Below are 20,487 nucleotides of genomic sequence, written 5' to 3' on the forward strand. Positions count from 1 at the left end.
CATCTTTATTACTGTCTATAGGAAACAGAAAGGCAAGGATAGGGGGATAAGATGTCAAAAGGTGGAGTAACCCTCTTAATGGAGTACTCTAGGGGGGAAAAAAACATTTCAAATCAACTGGTGTCAAAAAGTTATACAGATTTGTAAATTACTCCTATATAAACGTACTTATCAGCTGCTGTATGCTCCAGAGAAAGGTGTGTAGTTCTTTGTAGTCTGACCACAGTGCTCTCTGCTGACACCTCTATTCATGGGGATTTGCTCCTGCTCCAGACAATTCCTGAAACAGACAGAGGTGTCAGCAGAGAGCACTGTGGTCAGACTACAAAGAACTACACACCTTCCTCTGGAGCATACAGCAGCTGATAAGTACGTTTATATAGGAGTAATTTACAAATCTGTATAACTTTCTGACACCAGTTGATTTGAAATGTTTTTTCCCCCCTAGAGTGCTCCATTAAGAGGGTTACTCCACCTTTTGACATCTTATCCCCCTATCCTTGCCTTTCTGTTTCCTATAGACAGTAATAAAGATGAAGACTATAGCTAAGTGTTTCCCAACCTGGGCGCCTCCAGCTGTTGAAGAACTTCAGCTCCCAGCATTTTTATATAGAAATAATTTAGAAATCTGTAGAACTTTCTGGCATCGGCTGTTTTGAAAACATCTTTTTCTTCCGGAGTACCCATTTAAGTGGGCAAAAGAGAGCAAAAATTCTATTACAGAGTGGTGGAAAAACATTGCCTGGTCTGATGGAAGCAGATCTCAGTGGCACCATGCTGATGGTAGGGTCATAATTTGGCGCAAGCAGCATGAATTGTATGAACTCTTCCATCAGGTGTGAACAGTTCACGCTGGTGAAGGTGGTATACCAATGTAGGGAGGGTCATATGTTTTCTTGGTGTAGCCTGTTTCCTCTGATACCTGTGGATGGACGAATGGACGGTATATGTGGTGTCCCAGCACCAAAGGCTGTCCTGTGGCTTTGGACTTCCTCAGGCAGACCTGCGGAACAGGTGTTGGACCCACTAAAGGACTGGTTATCCCTATTTTTATGTTCAAACACTTTATCAAATGGTTAATATAAATTTTTCATAAGTTTTATGTTACATGTTATTTATATATGTTTTGTACCTTTAAGAGTGGAGCAGTGCAAGCTTAGTGACCCTTCCTGCCAATGGGAACCCCTAAATTCCTGGCCATATAGTGTAGTGGGGGAGTAGTGGCCCCAGTCTAACTTTAGTTTCTGCTGAGCACAAGTGTGTAAAGGTGTAAGGTGTGTGGAGAAGCTCTAAGGGAAGGCCCAGAAAAAATATATCTTATCCGGTCATTCTGCAAGGATCATCCACACGATGGAAGTTCATGCCCTGGTGGAGAAAGCTACAGAACCCTAGCTACCTGGATCATTCTTCAAAATTATATCTCAAGTCAGTACTAATCTATTGGGTGAAAAGTACCACAAGTAAAGTACCCAGCAAGGCAACAGGGCTCCCAAGAGGCTACACTGCATTCTCTCCACTCTGCACCATATTGTCCGTGTGTAATACCATCTGCACCCAGCTCAGTAAAGACAGTTATCCATAACCTGACATCAGTATGTTCCTGTACTCCTTGTGTCTGGCCCAGGAGAAGCTGCCTCTAACCTCATACCATGTATAGGATAACGGTGCCCTGGCCACACAAAGTGATAAGGTGCTTCCCAACACCACCTGTGTTACTACACTTATCTTAATTTCAGAGATTTTTTTTATTGAAATTTTGTGGTCAATACAATGTTTTAAAAAGGAAGTTACACAGACTGAACAATAAACAGTACAACAATATAAGATCCAAAATGTCAGTGTGAGTAACAGATCAATCCCACTCAAGAAGGTCATAAAGAGAAACAAACAATACACCAGGGCAAGGTCAGGAGAGGACAAGAACAAAAGGGAAAGATAAAGGAGGAAAAGGGAAAAGGAAGGAAAAATCCTACATACGCCTAGAGCTAATATGTGGGCAGGTTTTATTAGGAAGGAGCCTCCAAGTTGGCAAACCACTGTAGCCACGTCATGTCAAAATGAGTCCATAAATAGGTCAAAGTGTTATTGGCCATTATCCAATTTAACTTATTCTTAACCAACTTCAACAGAATAGATTGAGTCTTCCAGCTTCTAGCAATGGCCAATTTAGATGCCAAAAAGAAAAAAAAAAAAAGAAAATAGAGTAATTTCCTCATCTGTTTTCTTTGAAGATTGGTACCCATCATAGGTGTGCGCACAGGGTTTGCCTGGGCACACCCTAATCAAACCCGGGGGGGGGGGGGATCCGCGACCACCACTGAGCAGCCCGCAGGGGGCCCCTGTCACATTCTGGACATCCCTGTGTCCCGAAAGATCTTTTCGGGACACAAGGATGTCTCGGTTACCTTTCTGCGGCGGCCCCCGTGTTAACTTTAAAAACGCAGGGGCCGCCGGGAGGTAGCACACGCAGGGACGTCCTGACGTCCTGTGAGTGCGCCCATAGCAACGGAGGAGCGGCGCATCGTGGAGGAGGACGCGCACCGGTCCAGCATGGTAAGTCACCAGCACCAGCACGTTATCTTCAGTGTTCCGACCACTGCTCCTCCAGTCCCGGGACCTACTGCTATGGTCTATAGGCCATAGCAGTAGATCGTGACCCCGGACCGGTGGTCGGAACACTGAAGTGGGGTTGTACACAGACATACAGACTCTAGCCATACAATGTATATGGCTGAAGGCTGTATGTCTGTGGGGGAACTATACTGCACCTAATGTGGGGAGCTATACTGCACCTAATGTGGGATAATTATACTGCACCTAATGTGGGGGAACTATACTGCACCTAATGTAGGGAACTGTACTGCACCTAATGTGGGGGAACTATACTGCACCTAATGTGGAGGAACTATACTGCACCTAATGTGGGGGAACTATACTGCACCTAATGCGGAGAACTATTCTGCACCTAATGTGGGGGAACTGTACTGCACCCAATGTGGGGGAACTGTACTGCACCTAATATGGGGGAAATGTACTGCACCTATTGTGGGGCAACTGTACTGCACCTAATGTGGGGGAACTGTACTGCACCTAATGTGGGGGAACTGTACTGCACCTAATGTGGGGGAACTGTACTGCACCTAATGTGGGGAACTGTACTGCACCTAATGTGGGGGAACTGTACTGCACCTAATGTGGGGGAACTGTACTGCACACCTAATGTGGGGGGAACTGTACTGCACACCTAATGTGGGGGGAACTGTACTGCACCTAATGTGGGGGAACTGTACTGCACCTAATGTGGGGGAACTGTACTGCACCTAATGTGGGGGAACTGTACTGCACAACTAACGTGGGGGGAACTGTACTGCACACCTAATGTGGGGGGAACTGTACTGCACACCTAATGTGGGGGGAACTGTACTGCCAACCTAATGGGGGGGGGACGGACTGTACTGCCAACCTAATGGGGGGGGGGGGGAACTGTACTGCCAACCTAATGGGGGGGGGGAACTGTACTGCCAACCTAATGTGGGGGGACTTATACTGCACCTATATGAGTGCAGGTCTGTTTATGTTTGTGTGCATGCAAGCCAGAGTGTATTTGTAGCTACTGAGGAAGGGGTCGAGAGTGATTTACCTAAGTACCCTGAAACGCGTTTAGCCTACCACTATACAGAACGCACTGTAAGCTTACAGTATGTGCCAGCTGCTGTCAGCCCGGAATGTGTGGCAAAACATCGAGTCCATCAATATCTCCTCACCACTAACTTATATCCGGACGTCCAGTAGCTGAATCAGTAACTCACTGTATGCCATATACGGTTGATTTTTTTTATATTGATTTTATTATTGCATATTTTATATGTTATATCTGCTATCTATTTTTCCTCCCACAAGGGCCCTGTGTGAGGAATTTATGGAACCTAAAAATTTCTTATTTAAATAAAAAAAATCTGTTTAAATTGAAGGACGGTCTTGAAAATATACTTTTAGATGATTTCTTCACTTTGGGTATAAGTGATTGCCCCTGCACCTTGGACAGTAGTAAATTGTGAGCTGCACTAATCCTTTTCCTTTTTTAGTAATTTACAAATCTGTTTAATTTTCTGGAGCCAGTTGATATTAAAAAAAATAGTTTTTTCCTGGAATACCCCTTTAATGTGCGGCAACAACAGGAAGCTATCCTGTCACAATGGGCCAATATTCCTGCAGAACGATCGCAGCACTGGGTTCACACAGTATTCTAAGGAGGCCCAACACACTATCCCAATATTTAGGATTAAAGTGATGAAGATCCCCGGGGCTCCGGTTCATGATCATTGGATCTGACGAAGGGGGGTCCCAGCCCTCGAAACGCGTTATCTGTGATCTACCCTAATAAAATCCGTTTATTATTTCTTAAACTTAACCGTGTCCGGCTACCTCTTACTGCTACGATCCCAGTCAAGCTAATCCACAGGAGTGAGCGCTCTAACACACCTTTTTTACCACGTGAACCGGAGCCCCGGGGATCTTCATCTCTTGCATCCTCCAGACGTCCAGGAATCCCAGGACGCCACGGTGTGAGCTGCACCCCCTGATCTTATTATTCCCTTTGAAGCGGGATACAAGCGCGATATGGTGTTGCGCTCACTGCACAACACCAGAAGGTGAGCAAGTTTCTTTCACCTCTTCTTTTTTCTTTTTATCTGAATACATTTACGGCACATTGTTGCGCTTCCCCTTTATGTTTCCAACTTTTTTGCATATCAAGCAATATTTAGGATTAGGAAGATGTAGGAAGTTGTCTGTGAACTGCTACTGTATAACAAACGTTGATGCAATGCTGTGTAGTTGGTCAGAACTAAAAAATGTGGACTTTCTTTCCCACTTGGGAGAAATGTTGGGCTGGGGCCCCTTAAAGGGGTACACTGCTGCTCAGCATTTGGAACAAACTGTTGACGTCATAGCCCCGGCCCCTCATGACGTCACGCCCCTCCCCCTCAATGCAAGTCTATGGGTCCCCTCCAAATGCAAGTCACGCCCCCTTCCATAGACTTGCATTGAGGGGCGGGGTGTGACATCATGAGGGGGCGGGCCTATGACGTCACGAGCCCCAGCCGCCGGCTCCAGCGTTTGGAACAGCAGTAGTTCCCCTTTAAACCCTATTCTTCTGTTTAGGTGCGGCATAATGTTTATTATCAGAGAGTGAAGGTGGTAAATGTCTTGCTACTGAATTATATTCAACAAACACCCAAAATAGTTCTGTTGGAGACAGTCTTTTAAGAAGTTTAGATATCTCACAATAACATTTATTCTGTAGCCCAGTGTAAACTATTGTTCTACATTACCTGTTACTTTGAGCTGGGTGGAGGCCAGGATGCTAGTTGTGCAGAAAAATAGGTCTTCATTGTTCTAGTTTTAATTGTCTTGTGAGTGCTTCTCAGGGGCGTACGCCAGGGAAAGGTTTCATGGTTTTAATTCCCCCCTTGAGCCCCTTTCACCTGTATAGGAATATTTAGGCCTCTTCCTCTATGTCGGAGGCAGGTTTATGACTTCGGTCACTAGATGTTGGAGTGTTTTTTCGGGACGAACAAGCATAGAATGATGTCACTCCTCCTACATGTGTGTCCCAAGGGAGTAGACACTGGGGAGCCGGGAGCCAAAGGGAGTATGTTTTTTTTTTTTAGTTTTTAACTGAGGTCTACCTATAGACATTTATAGTCTGGGTCTGAGCACTTTTCACCCCGATCTCAGTCCTGCTGCAGGAGACAGACTCCACAGACTTACTATAAAATCTATCCCCTGCTGTCAGACAAAAGAGGCAGCAAGCAGAGGAAAGCACTCAGCCCCAGTTTTTTCCTGGCTCGGTCTAAGAATTGGTTGGGGTGTAGTACGCCAGGAGACCCTGTATGTGATGGGTGGATAATGGGGGTTGTAGTCCCAGATATGTCACATGGTTGGAGTTCTGCAACTCTTGGTCCCTGTGTGTTCCCATGGTATCCTTTTGTCAAAAAAAGTTGGCCCAGGAAAAGACAGTGAGGGTTCGGGAAACAACTGCAAACTTTACTGAACTTCAGGAAACTCTACAATACAACGCTACTTGGACTTAGTAGAGTTCTTGGTAACTCACTTGTTAACTTGTGGAGACACGGAATCTGGTCATTATTCCCTGTAATTTGTGTGCTTTACTGGCACTTGTAGTACTACTTGAGTTTTTTTTTGTAGCTGCATGGGTGTTGCACAAGTTTGGTGTCCTGAATAACTGACCACATTGTCCAAGATCTTTACTGGTGTGAGCCATGATGAACTACATAAATTCCCCTCCCAACTTACTTCTTTATATAGGATGCTGTGACCTGGCACCTTTGACACATCCAGAAGTCTTTTGGTGGTTCGGTATGGTACTGGACTATGACCTGAGGCAGAATTTTGCCCAGTGGATGTTGGCAATAAAGTCATTGAGTATCCTCCCTTCAATGCTACCACTATCTTCTGTACTTTTCTCTGGTGGTGTATGTCCTTGCAGCAGGACTTGGTAGGCAAAATAGACATAGATCTGGATGATGGATAGGACTAGGAAATGAGGGCCTAACTGTAAAGGTATGACTGACATTAGCTAAACCAGTGGTTCATTTTGGTAACAGGATCTGCTGAGCACCATGTGCTCTTCTACCAAGGGACACTTCGTGCCTGTGATCGGTGACCATGCTGCAAGACTACATTGCCTGCCCACAGGTGTCCTATTCCACTATTTCATCCACTATTCCACTATTTACAATATGGTTTAACCCCTTAAGGACTGAGCCCTTTTTCACCTTAAAGGGGTACTCCGCCCCTAGACATCTTATCCCCTATCCAAAGGATAGGGGATAAGATGTCAGATCGCCGGGGTCCCGCTGCTGGGGACCCCCGGAATCGCCGCTGCGGCACCCCGCTATCATTACTACACAGAGTGAGTTCGCTCTGCGCGTAATGACGAGCAATACAGGGGCCCGGAGCATTGTAACATCACGGCTCCGCCCCTCGTGACATCACGGCCCGCCCCTCTCAATACAAGTCTATGGGAGGGAGCGTGGCGGTCGTCACATCCCCTGCCATAGACTTGCATTAAGGCCGTGATGTCATGAGGGGCGGAGCCATGACGTCACGCTGCTCCGTCCCCTGTATCGCCCGTCATTACGCATCTCGCTGTGTGCAGTAATGATAGCAAGGTGCCGCAGTGGCGATCCCCGGGGTCCACAGCAGCGGGACACCGGCGAGCTGACATCTTATTCCCTATCCTTTGGATAGGAGATAAGATGTCTAGGGGCGGAGTACCCCTTTAAGGACTGAGCCCTTTTTTGCAATTCTGACCACTATCACTTTATGCATTAATAACTCTGGGATGCTCTTACTGATTATTCTGATTCTGAGATCGTTTTTTTCGTGACATAATGTACTTTAATACAGTGGTAAATTTTCGTTGTTACTTGCATCCTTTTTTGGTGAAAAATCCCAAAATTTCATGAAAATGTTGAAAATTTAGCATTTTTCTAACTTTGAAACTCTCTGCTTGTAAGGAAAATGGATATTCCAAATAAATTATATATTGATTCACATATACAATATGTCTACTTTATATTTGCATCATAAAGTTGACATGTTTTTACTTTTGGAAGACATCAGAGGGCTTCAAAGTTCAGCAGCAATTTTCCAATTTTTCTAAATCGGAATTTTTCCAGGGACCAGTTCAGTTTTGAAGTGGATTTGAGCGGCCTTCATATTATAAATACCCCATAAATGACCCCATTATAAAAACTGCACCCCCCAAGTATTCAAAATGACATTCAAGAAGTGTGTTAACCCTTTAGGTGTTTCACAGGAATAACAACAAAAAACGTGGTCTCAAATGGCTGGAGGTGCTCAACCCCAAATGCGGTTGTGCATATATACTGGGGGAGCAGATCCTGCCCTTGTAGTCCGTTGCTAGGGACGATCCCCAGCATAAAAATGCATACAATGGAGGATGCCTGCAGCGGACTACAAGTGCCACAATAGAATCCTACACCAGATAACCGGTGTGGATGTGTAACAATTAGAATACAATACAGGAATATGGGTGCACTACTGTGGTAGATGTAAACAATGACATTGACTAATCCCTCAACACTGATGTTAAAATTGAGACATTCGCCAGTGTATCCTTATATTAAGGACACACCAGAGCCCGCACACCAACGCTTTCACAGGAACGTTTCACAGGAATAGCAGCAAGGTAAAGGAAAAAATTCAAAATCTTCATTTTTTACACCTGCATGTTCTTGTAGACCCAGTTTTTTTAATTTTACAAGGGATAAAAGAAGAAAAATCCCCCCAAAATTTGTAACCCAATTTCTCTCGAGTAAGGAAATACCTCATATGTGTATGTCAAGTGATCTGTGGTTGCACTAGAGGCCTCAGAAGGGAAGGAGCGACAGTGGGATTTTGGAGAGTGAGTTTTTCTGAAATTGCTTTTTGGGGAACATGTCCCATTTAGGAAGCCCCTATGGTGCCAGAACAGCAAAAAAAAAAAAAAAAAACAACATGGCATACCATTTTGGAAACTACACCCCTCAAGGAACGTAACAAGGGGTCCACTGAGCCTTAACACCCCACAGGTGTTTGACGACTTTTTGTTAAAGTTGGATGTGTAAATGAATTTAAAAAAATTTCACAAAAATGGTGGTTTTCCCCCAAATTTTACATTTTTACAAGGGGTTATAGGAGAAAATGCCCCCCAAAATTTGTAACCCCGTCTCTTCTGAGTATGGAAATACCCCATGTGTGGACGTCAAGTGCACTGCGGGCGCACTACAATGCTCAGAAGAGAAGAAGTGACATTTGGCTTTTGGAAAGCAAATGTTGCTGAAATGGTTTTTGGGGGGCATGTCACATTTTGGAAGCCCCTATGGTGCCAGAACGGCAAAAAAAAAAAAAAAAAAAAAACACATGGCATACTATTTTGGAAACTACACTCCTCAAGGAACGTAACAAGGGGTACAGTGAGCCTTAACACCCCACAGGTGCTTGAGAAATTTCCGCTAATGTTAGACGTGAAAATGAAAATTTTTATTTTTTTTCACTAAAATGCTGGTTTTACCCCAAATTTTTCATTTTCACAAGGGGTAATTGGAGAAAAAGCCTCCCAAAATTTGTAACCCCACTTCTTCTGAGTATGGAAATACCCCATGTATGGATGTAAAGTGCTCTGCGTGCGAACTACAATGCTCAGAAGAGAAGGAGCGCCATTGAGCTTTATGTGAGAGAATTTGGAATAGGTTGGAATAAGTGGGAGGCCATGAGCGTTTACAAAGCCTCCCGTGGTGCCAGAACAGTGGACCCCCCCACATGTGACCCTATTTTGGAAACTACACCCCTCACAGAATTTAATAAGGGGTGTAGTGAACATTTACACCCCACTGGCGTTTGACAGATCTTTGGAACAGTGGGCTGTGCAAATGAAAAATTACATTTTTCATTTTCACGGACCACTGTTCCAAAAATCTGTCAGACACCTGTGGGGTGTAAATGCTCACTGTACCCCTTATTACAATACGTGAGGGTGTAGTTTCCAAAATGGGGTCACATGTGGGGGGGGGGTCCACTGTTCTTGCACTATGGGGACTTTGTAAACACATGGCCTTCAATTTTGGACAAATTCTCTCTCCAGAAGCCCAATGGCGCTCCTTCTCTTCAGAGCATTGTAGTTCGCCCGCAGAGCACTTTACATCCACATATGGGGTATGTTCTTACTCATAAGAAATGGGGCTACACATTTTGGGGGGCTTTTTTCCTATTCTCCCTTGTGAAAATTAAAAATGTAGGGTAACACCAGCATTTTTGTGAAACATTTTCTTTTTCATTTTCACATCCAACTTTAACGGAAATTTGTCAAACACCTGTGGGTTAAGGCTCACTTTACCCCTTGTTACATTCCGTGAGGGTTTGGTTTCCAAAATGGGGTCACATCTGGGTATATATTGTTTTGCGTTTATGTCAGAACCGCTGTAAAATCAGCCACCCCTGTGCAAATCACCAATTATGCCTCAAATGTACATGGCACGCTCTCAATTCTGAGCCATGTTGTGTGCCCGCAGAGCACTTTATGCCCACATATGGGGTAGTTCTGTACTCAGGAGAAATTGCGGTACAAATTTTGGGGGTCTTTTTTTCCTTATACTTGTGAAAATTAAAAGTATAGGGCCACACCAGCATGTTAGTGTAAAAATAAATTTTTTTACACTAACATGCTGGTGTAGACCCCAACTTTACCTTTTCAAAATGGATAAAAGGAGAAAAAGACCCCAAAAATTTGTAACACAATTTCTCCCGAGTATGGAGATACCCCATATGTGGCCCTAAACTGTCTCCTACAAATACGACAGGGCTCCGAAGTGAGAGAGCTCCATTCGCATTTGAGGACTAAATTGAGGATTTGAATCCGCCACAAAAATACCTTACGGCAGTGTTTCCCCAAACAGGGTGTCTCCAGCTCTTGCAAAACTCCCGGCATGCCTTGACAGTCAGTGACTGTCTGGCAATACTGTGAGCTGTTGTTTTTCAACAGATGGAGGCTCCGTTTTTGAAACATTGCTGTACAATACGTTTTTGTTATTTTTTTTATTGGGGGGGGGGGGGACGGAACTGTGTAGGGGTATGTGTATATGTTTTACCCTTTATTATGTGTTAGTGTAGTGTAGTGTTTTTAGGGTACATTCACAAGGGCAGAGGTTTACAATGAGTTTCTCGCTGGGAGTTGGAGCTGAAGCGGAAAATTTGCTGCATCTCAAACTTGCAGCAGAGCTTGCTGTAAACCCGCCCGTGTGAGGGGGGGGGGGGGGGGGGGTGCAAACCTCCAGCTGTTACAAAACAACAACTCCAAGCATGCACTGACAGACCATACATGCTGGGAGTTGTCGTTATGCAACAGCTGGAGGCACATTGGTTGCGAAACAGAGTTTGTTACTTAACTCAGTGTTTCGCAACCAGTGTGCCTCCAGCTGTTGCAAAACTAGAACTCCTAGCACGTACAGTCTCTCAGTGCATGCTGGGAGTTGTATTTTTGCAACAGCTAGAGGCACACTGGTTGAAAAACACTGAGGTAACAAACTCGGTTTCACAACCAATGTGTCTCCAGCTGTTGCAAAACTGCAACAATCAGCATACATTGACAGTCGAAGGGCATGCTGGGAGTTGTAGTTTTGCAACAGCTGGAGGCACACTTTTTCATAGAAAAAATGTGCCTCCAGCTGTTGCATAACTAGAACCCCCATCATGCACAGACTACCAAAGGGCATGCTGGGAGTTGTAGTTAGAACTCCAGCTGTATCAAAACTACAACTTCCAGCATGCCCTTTGGCTGTGCATGTTGCGAGTTGTTGCTAAGCAACAGCAGGAGGTGAACAGGCCTCACCTCCTGCTGTATCCTGCCGCCAGGCCCATCACCGCTGCTGCCGCCGATCCTGCTGCTCCTGTCGCCGCCACCACCGACCTCCTGGACCAGGGCAAGGTAGGAGACCCCCGCCGGCGCAGATCGACACCATCTTTGCCGTCCTGATCGCCGCCCAGCAGGGTCGTGATTGGTCGGTCGTTCTGACAGATCAATCACGTGATCGTGAGGCGGCACCCACGCCACCTCACTCCTGCTGGGTAAGGGTGAATGGGGCTGTATCGTACAGCCCCATTCACCCTTTTTTTCCGGGTCACCAGAGACCCGGAAAAGCCGCAAATCGTTGGTCTGAATTGGTCTCGGGACCTCCCCAGGGGTTTGCACGGGGTGCCTGCTGATAGATATCAGCAGTCACTCCGGTCCGGTCCCCGCCCGGCGAGTGGCGGGGACCGGAATTCCCACGGGCGTACCCATGCGCCCTCAGTCCTTAAGGACTTTAAAACGGGGGCGTATGGATACGCCCGGCGTCCTTAAGGGGTTAAAGGAGTTGTCCAGGGACTGTTATAAGGAAATAATTTCAGACAGGGTAACAAAATAAAGAAACATGTACGTGCCTGCCCTGATTATATTCCACATTTTAGATCATGTTGCTCCGATTACACAGACTTTGTCAATTTTGTACACAAATGACATCATACGCTTTTACGTGAGGTGGTTTTGGGGTAAGGAGTAATATTCCTATCTTACTCCTTGTGTTCGAGAGGGATTTAGCAATAAATACCTAATATCACTGATGGGCTAAGGTGAGGAAGGGGTTAAGGGAGTTATCTGGGCAACAATATTTTTTTAATTAGGGCCATGTACTTTCCTTCTGCCCTCCCCCCACTAGCGTCGGTATCACAGAGCTCCAGTCCTCGCTGCACTGCACGTCAGGGTTCGGGGTCATGATGTCATAGGCCTGCTAAGCCAGTAAGTGGCTGAGGTGGGACGCCCCCAAAACTGGAGTCGCAGTACAGCAGGGAATAGAGCTCTGTGTTAACAGCAACGGCAGGGAAGGAAAATAAGGGTTTTGCTTATTTTTATTTACAACAAACTGACCCTAATTAGAAAAAATATGGTTGCCAGGACAACCCCTATAAGCTTCCAATGTTCATCTTGCACCTCTCTTTATACCAATCAGAGCTGTAACGGATTGTACCATCTATCCTGCCTCAGTAAAGTCAGGTTTTCCGTAACCTTGCGTTGGAGTACTTATTGTCCTGCGCCTGGCCCAGGAGAAGCTGTCTCAACCTTGGGTGGTGTATAGGCTAACCACGTCCTGGCATAACGAAAAGGTTAATTGCACATTACCCTCACCTAACACCACAACGTTTGGCGTGCACGAACAGGATACGGGTGTGTGCCTTATGCAAGAAAAAAAAAAACAGTCTGAACTGTGTCCATAGCGTGCGACAAATCATGCAAAAATTACTGCGCCAGTTTTGTACGGGACTTTGTCTGTTAAAGCATTTATGCGAAGAGGCGCTTGTGAAATAGAGGGGGAGAAGAAAATGTAAGGAACCGAAGGGTTAACTTGCACTGCGAGCTTTTGTCTGGTCTTGTTGCTTTGGTTATGCCTGTTTGCTGAGACTGGTCAGCTCACCTTGATTGAATACCTGGTCTGTACCCATTTTAGCTGGCAGTCTACTCCCAGTCTTTGCCTGCTAAAGAGTTCTGTTTGTCTCCTAGCTTTATACTGTATCTGTTAGGCTAGGACTCCACTGAGATTTTTGCCCTGTGATTTTTGTGGCATTAAAACGGCAGAAAAAACGGCAGAAACACTGCCACAGTTTTTCCCTGCTTTTTGGCGTTTTTTCCTGGCGTATTTACCTTTGTGTGGAATTTGCAGTTTTTGGCCCCTTTTGTGTTTTTTTTTTACAAAATAGCTGGGTACCAAAAATAAATAAATAAATAATTTTAAAAAAAAAGGACGCAGTAGGGATGTAAAAATATATTGAACTAAATGTTTATTTTTTATAACAAAATTTTAAATACATTTTTTTATAAAGTGTGTGTGTTTAACTCTTTTTTTTTCTCTTTTTTCTCCACATTTTTTAATGTAGTACTACTACTCCCAGCATGAAACAAGACTGTTCCATGATGGGAGTAGTAGTACCTGACACCCGATGCGATCTTCCAAAATATAGCAGAGACGCGGCTCTATACAGCGCTCACATCTCTGCACTATTCACATCACTGGCAGTTCATATTTTCCGCCCAGAGCTGTGATTGGCCGGATGGTTTCAGCCAATCACAGCTCTGAGGAAAAGATGAATGAATGAGTGGCCAGCTCGGAGTATAGTGCAGAGCAGGGATGCGAGTGATGTATACAGCCGCTCTGCATCTCTGCTATAGACAGGACGGTCACAGCAGGTGTCAGTAGTGACATCCACTGTGATGTGTCCTTAACTGCAGGTACTCCTACTCCCAACATGGAGCACACTCTGCTCCATGCTGGGAGCTGTAGTACCTTCATTAATAGACAGATCTCAGCAAGTGTAATTATTGACACTCGCTGCGATCTGTCTATTTATGCAGGTACTACAGCTCCCAGCATGGGGCAGAGTGTACTCCATGTTGGGAGTAGTAGTACTTGTAGTTAAGGAAAGATCACTGTGGGTATCACTCCTGACACCCGCTGTGATGCTCCTGTATAATGTATAGATGCAGCGGCCGGCGCTCTCCTATGGTCCCCCTGCACGCCGCACATTCTGGTTTCTCACAGAGAGCTGTGATTGGCTGGAACCATCTGACCAATCACAGCTCTCTGCGGGAAATATGAATATGTGTATATATACGTCAGTGCAGGGGACCAGAGAAGAGCGGCCGCCGCATCTATACATTATACAGGAGGATCGCAACGGGCAATCTGTCAATAAGTACAGGTAACTACTACTCCCATCATGGAACAGTGTGTTCCATGCTGGGAGTAGTAGTACTACCTAAAAAATGTAAAAAAAAAAAAATAAGTGAAAAAAACACACACACACACACACACACACACACTACATTTTTATTACTGTCGGATACATTTTTAGCGCTTTACCCGCTCACATAAATTGATCCCTGTTAAAAAATTAAAGGGGTTCTCCACTGCTTTAACCTACTTTTGGCAGTTAGTTAGTTCTGTGGCTATATGTTATTATGGCTTTTTTTCATGTTGCTAACGGTTCTGTATGTGGTGTTTTACTTACCTTTTTTCCAGACCCGGAAGCTGGTTTCTTCATTTGCTTCCTGCCTTGCCTCGACCACTTTGTTTCTTTTCTTCTGCCGCCATCTTGCCATCGGGACGTCACCGTGGAGGGTGGTGTGTTGGAGGCCGGCCTGCCCCTCGCTCCATACGTGCCCGCCTCCCGCGCGCCGGAATCCTCGATCGTCATCAGCGCGCACCCTCCTTACTTTCAGCTTCTTCTAAGCTGAATGCGGATTGGGCTGCTTTCGGCGAATCGGATGCCGTGATGGGCGCATGCGCAGTTGGTCCTCGCTCCGGAGGATCATCTGCGCATGTGCCATAGTGATGTCAGCATCGGGCCTGACGCGCTGGGAGTTTGTTAACCCTAACGTGGCCAGAGCTGAGTTCCGGAGCGCTGGACAGCTCCTGAAGGTTTGCTATGGCAGTGTTTCCCAACCAGGGTGCCTCCAGCTGTTGCAAAACTACAACTCCCAGCATGCCCAGACACCCGAAGGCTGTTAAAAGAAACAAACCAAAGGATACAGGTATACCTAGCAGAAATGCTTAAAAAATTTACTTCTACGCAAATGGGAGGAAGGAGTACGTATATTCCAATCATGAGTGAGGGTGTTTTTCCTGCATTTTAGAAAAATTGTGGACTTGCACAGCCGTGGTCATCAGAAAACAGTATAATTATGATGTCCTATGGGTATGGACACAAAAGTTCTACATTGCTTACATGGGAAATCCCAATTCTGCGATTTCCAAAAATTCAAAGTTGTACAGAAACAGAAGGGGATGTAGCTCAGTGGTAGAGCGCATGCTTTGCATGTATGAGGCCCCGGGTTCAATCCCCGGCATCTCCATTTGTAAGAGATATTTATAGATGAACTTACACAAGATGCTTGGAAACTGATGTTTTGTTAGCTGGTTTAGTCAATCGTGTCTTCCGGCATTCAATCGAAGCTGAAAAAGCAGTGCATCATGGGGGTGTAGCACAGTCGTAGAGCACAGGCTTCACATATATGAGGCCCTGGATTCAATCCCCGGCATCTCCAAGTCTTGAAAGCAGGAAAAGATACCTTTAAAAGAAACAAACCAAAGGATACAGGTATACGTAGTAGAAATACTTAAAAAATATACTAGTACGCAAATGGGAGGAAGGAGAATGTATATTTCAATCATGAGTGAGGGTATTTTTGCTGAGTTTTCAAAAAAAAATTGTGGACTTGCAGAGCCCTAGTCGCCAGAAAACAGTATAATTATGATGTCCTAGGTGTATGGACACAAAAGCTCTACATTGCTTACATGGGAAATCCCGATTCTGCGATTGCCAAACGGAAGGGGATGTAGCTCAGTAGTACAGCGCTTTTTTTCTACTTTCTGCTTTCCTGCTTTCTGTTTTGAAAGCAGGAAAAGACACCTTTAAAAGAAACAAGCCAAAGGATACGGGTATACCTAGCAGAAATGCTTAAAAAAAATAAACAAAGGATACAGGTGATGGTGTTTTTGCTGCATTTTAGAAAGATTGTGGACTTGCACAGCCGTGGTCATCAGAAAACAGTATAATTATGATGTCCTATGGGTATGGACACAAAAGCTCTACATTGCTTACATGGGAAATCCCGATTCTGCGATTGCCAAAAATTCAAACATACTATAGAAACAGAAGGGGATGTAGCTCAGTGGTAGAGCGCATGCTTTGCATGTATGAGGCCCCGGGTTCAATCCCCGGCATCTCCAGCTTTTGTAAGAGATATTTATAGATGAACTAGCTAGTTTCCAAGCACCTTGTTTCCAGTTGACTCTGGACTATTGTGTGTGTGTTTAGGTATATGTGTGTGTTTTTGTTAGTCTGCCTGTATTAGCACTGATCCCGGACATAGTCAGTTTCTTTGTAGTTTATTCTTTTGACTTTACGCCCCTCACATATTCAGGAAGGGACTGTCTTCGTGGTTACGGACCTGTCATTTAGGGCAAGTACGTAAGTAGGCAGGGATAGGGGAGCGGGCGAGAATAGTGTGCACTCCTTCCCTACCCATACATGACAGAAAAGTTTATTGTTTGCCACTGTGAAAGAATCAAGTCTGTATCTGTCATGTGTAAAGTCCGTCCATGCTGCGCCACACAGTCTGTACAGCCCCTGCAAGGGTTAATGAAGTCAGCGAAAAGAGCGTGAAGAATGCCCACGAAAGTCTGCATGCCGCCTCTGGGCGTGGAAATCAAGATGCGGTGCTGAACCCAAGGTGGAACCTAAAGGCACGTTCCCCTGTTGCCCAGGGGGCAGCCGAAGAGCTAAAGACTCTTGTCACCAAGTGCCCAGAATGCAGTAGCAACAGACATGTTACAGCTATGTATCCTACTCTACTTCCAGACAACTACAGCAGCTACCTACCTCCCCCTCTTGCTCAAATCATGGCAGAGAGCAACAAAGTCATGCTCCAGCCAAAGATAATGAGGGGTATGTATGAAGCTTTTTACCCTGTTTTTTTTTTTGTCTGTGATTTGTCGCAATTTTTCCTTTATGTTATTTTTTGCAACAGATGTTTGCGCCAAATGGTTTAGAACAAAATCACTGATTTCACTTTGTTAGTCGTCATTTCAGTTACAATCATGCCTTGGTATGAAATTCATCATTTGCGACTTTTGTTTCGGCGCATTTTTGGGCGCAATCATGCCCGTTAGGTCGCAAACTTGCACCAAGAAAAAAGTGACACAGAAAGTAGCTAAACAACATTACAAGGTAGAACATAGGCCAAACAAAGTGGCTTACCAATGTCTTAGTACGTGACTGTTTTCAAGTTCACAAACAAAACAAAAACCTTAACCCATGTAAAGAAAAGAAAAAAGCGCTTGTTTAAAAGGACCACAATGCAAAAAAAAAAAAAAATGATGTTTAGCTAAGGTAAAAAGAAACATTTATCCCAGTCAAACATTTATCACACCTAGGAACAGAATTTTAAATTAGAAAAAGGAACTACCTGTGTTAGATTTACCGTATTTTTCGCCGTATAAGACGCACTTTTTTCCCCCCAAAACTGGAGGGGAAAAGTCGGTGTGTCTTATACGGCGAATACACCCCTATCGCGGCGGTCCCTGCGGACATCAACGGCCGGGACTCGCAGCTAATACAGGACATCACCGATCGCGGTGATGCGCTGTATTAACCCTTCAGACGTGGCGATCAAAGCTGACTGCCGAGTCTGAAGGGAAAGTGACACTAACCCGGCTGTTCAGTTGGGCTGTTCGGGACCGCGATTTCACCGCAACGGTCCCGAACAGCCCGACTGAATAGCCGGGTTAGTGCTTACAGGACACTGGGAGGGACCTTACCTGCCTCCTCAGTGTCTTCTCCGTTCAGGGATCCCCTGTATGGCCGGTGCTCTCCTTCCTCGTCATCACGTCGTCGCGTACGTGCGTCGGCGTGCGTAACGACGTGATGGCGGCGACGGAGAGCGAGGATACCCGGCCGGCAGCAGAGATGTTCCAGAGCGACGGGGACACAGAGACAGCGATGGAGCGACATCCAGGGCAGCGGTGACGGGTCCGGAGCGGCGGGGACACGTGAGTATTACCTCCTATGCAGTGGTCTTCAATCTGCGGACCTCCAGATGTTGCAAAACTACAACTCCCAGCATGCCCGGACAGCCAACGGCTGTCCGGGCATGCTGGGAGTTGTAGTTTTGCAACATCTGGAGGTCCGCAGATTGAAGACCACTATTGGGTTCAAAATCTTTATTTTTTTAGATTTTGCCCCTAAAAATTGGGTGCGTCTTATACGCCGGTGCGTCCTATAGGATGAAAAATACAGTACCTTTGGGAAGCAGGGCAAAATCCAAGTGGAGAATTAACAAGTTTCAGCTGCTACAACACAGCCAGAAAATGTTGCCTGGAATCCTGGGGCAGGATTCTGCGCATTTTATAGGCGCATCAATTGCACCAAATTTAACAAGTGGTTTGTGAAAAAATGATAAATCTGGCGCAAAAACGCACCATTTGTCGCAAAAAAACATACATAAAATCACACATTGCTACACCATTATTGATACATGTCCCTCAATGTTTTCTCTTCATAGACAGAAGTCTGTGGAGAGGGCTTGGATCACAAATGCTGTGCCAAGATATGCCTAGTCAAGATATACCCAAAGGACCATCCTGAGAAAGCTACGAAGATGTATTCCATAATAGATGAACTGAGCAACAGATCCCTGGTTAAGCCTAAATTCTTTGAGATCTTTGGCATAGAGGCTCAGAACTTGTTCTGGTCGTTGTACGCGAAGAGCATAGGAACTTTCTAAGGTTTCTGTGGCACCGTAACAACAACATGGACAATGAGATAATGGAATATCGCATGAAAGTACATGTTTTCGGAAATAGTCCCTCACCCACTGTTGCAACATATGGTTTGAGTAGGACTACCCTTTATGGAGAAAAGGAGTATGGCGTGGATGCTCGACACTTCGTTGAGAGAGACTTTTATGTTAACGATGGACTTAAGGCTTTACCTACAGATGAAGCCATAGATCTGCTCCAAAGGACAGAAAGTATGCTCTCTGGCTAACCTCAGACTACACAAGATTGCCTTAATAGTGTTGCCGTTATGAAAGCCTTTTCAACCTGATGATCATGCCATAGGGTTTAAAGACTTAATCCTGGGGATGGACATGCCACCTGAACAGAGAAGTCTGGGCCTACGATGGGACTTATCAAAGGACACCTTCAGCTTTCAAGTCCGCTCTGCAGACAAGTCATTTACCAAGCGTGGTGTTCTCTCAGTAGTGAATAGTGATGAGCGGCATAGGCCATATTCGAATTTGCGATATTTCACGAATATATGGACGAATATTCGTCATATATTCGTGAAATTCAGCAGCTTTTCCTGGAAGTTTCTGAGTTGCCCATAGCAACCAGATTGCTTCTTTCATTTTTCAGAGGACTTTTCAAAAATGAAAGAAGCAATCTGATTGGTTGCTATGGGCAACTGCACAACTCTTCCTCTACACTGGTTTTCCGCATATGCGCATATTCGAATATTGAGCCCTCCCTTCTTTAATGGTATAGGGAACTATGACTAGTGCATTAACTCTGTGATTTTTTGCCCATTGAGGTCTATGGGGATCTCACGGCATATATAACAGTATACATGTGCGTTTCCCATTGACGTCCATGTTAAAAAAAAAAACGTATGCGGTTGCAGTACAGTTTTTAAACCGGAGTCAAAACTGTGGTCAACCACAGTTTTGACTCCGGTTTAAAAACCGTACTGCAACCGCATACGTTTTTTTAACATGGACGTCAATGGGAAACGCACATGTATACGGTTCAATACGGGAAAAACTTATACGTTTTTACTTTGCACATGCGCATTTGAGTCCTAAAGTCCATACCCAAGACCCCTCCCATTAAAAATGGACAAAATTTTCAAAAACGTATGGGTTTTTTAAAATAAAAATGGACAGAACTGTATGCACTTTTAAAAACAGTATACTGTTTAAAAACGCATACGGTTTACTTTTTTCCATACTGTTCCATACGTTTTTTTGCCATATGGTTTTCTTTAGAAAAACGGATTGAAAACAGTATGGCAAAAACGTAGTGTGAACCCAGCCTTAGGCTGGGTCCACACTACGTTTTGTCCCATACGGGAGCGCATACGGCAGGGGGGAGCTAAAAGCTCGCGCTCCCGTATGTTACCGTATGCGCTCCCGTATGTCATTCATTTCAATGAGCCGACCGGAGTGAAACGTTCGGTCCGGTCGGCTCATTTTTGCGCCGTATGCGCTTTTACAACCGGACCTAAAACCGTGGTTGACCACAGTTTTAGGTCCGGTTGTAAAAGCGCATACGGCGCAAAAATGAGCCGACCGGACCGAACGTTTCACTC

At 45.1% G+C, this 20,487-nt stretch overlaps 2 non-coding genes across 2 annotated transcripts; both read left to right on the forward strand.

Annotated features, from left to right (window-relative positions):
- Window positions 1-15,397: 15,397 nt before the first annotated feature.
- On the forward strand, window positions 15,398-15,469 carry TRNAA-UGC (transfer RNA alanine (anticodon UGC)). Its single transcript has one exon. It is a non-coding gene; the product is annotated as a tRNA-Ala (tRNA).
- Window positions 15,470-16,274: 805 nt separating this feature from the next.
- TRNAA-UGC (transfer RNA alanine (anticodon UGC)) lies at window positions 16,275-16,346 on the forward strand. Its single transcript has one exon. It is a non-coding gene; the product is annotated as a tRNA-Ala (tRNA).
- The last annotated feature ends 4,141 nt before the right edge of the window (window positions 16,347-20,487 follow it).

Source organism: Hyla sarda, chromosome 4 (genome assembly GCF_029499605.1).
Source record: "Hyla sarda isolate aHylSar1 chromosome 4, aHylSar1.hap1, whole genome shotgun sequence".
In the NCBI taxonomy this organism is placed as follows: Eukaryota; Metazoa; Chordata; class Amphibia; order Anura; family Hylidae; genus Hyla; species Hyla sarda.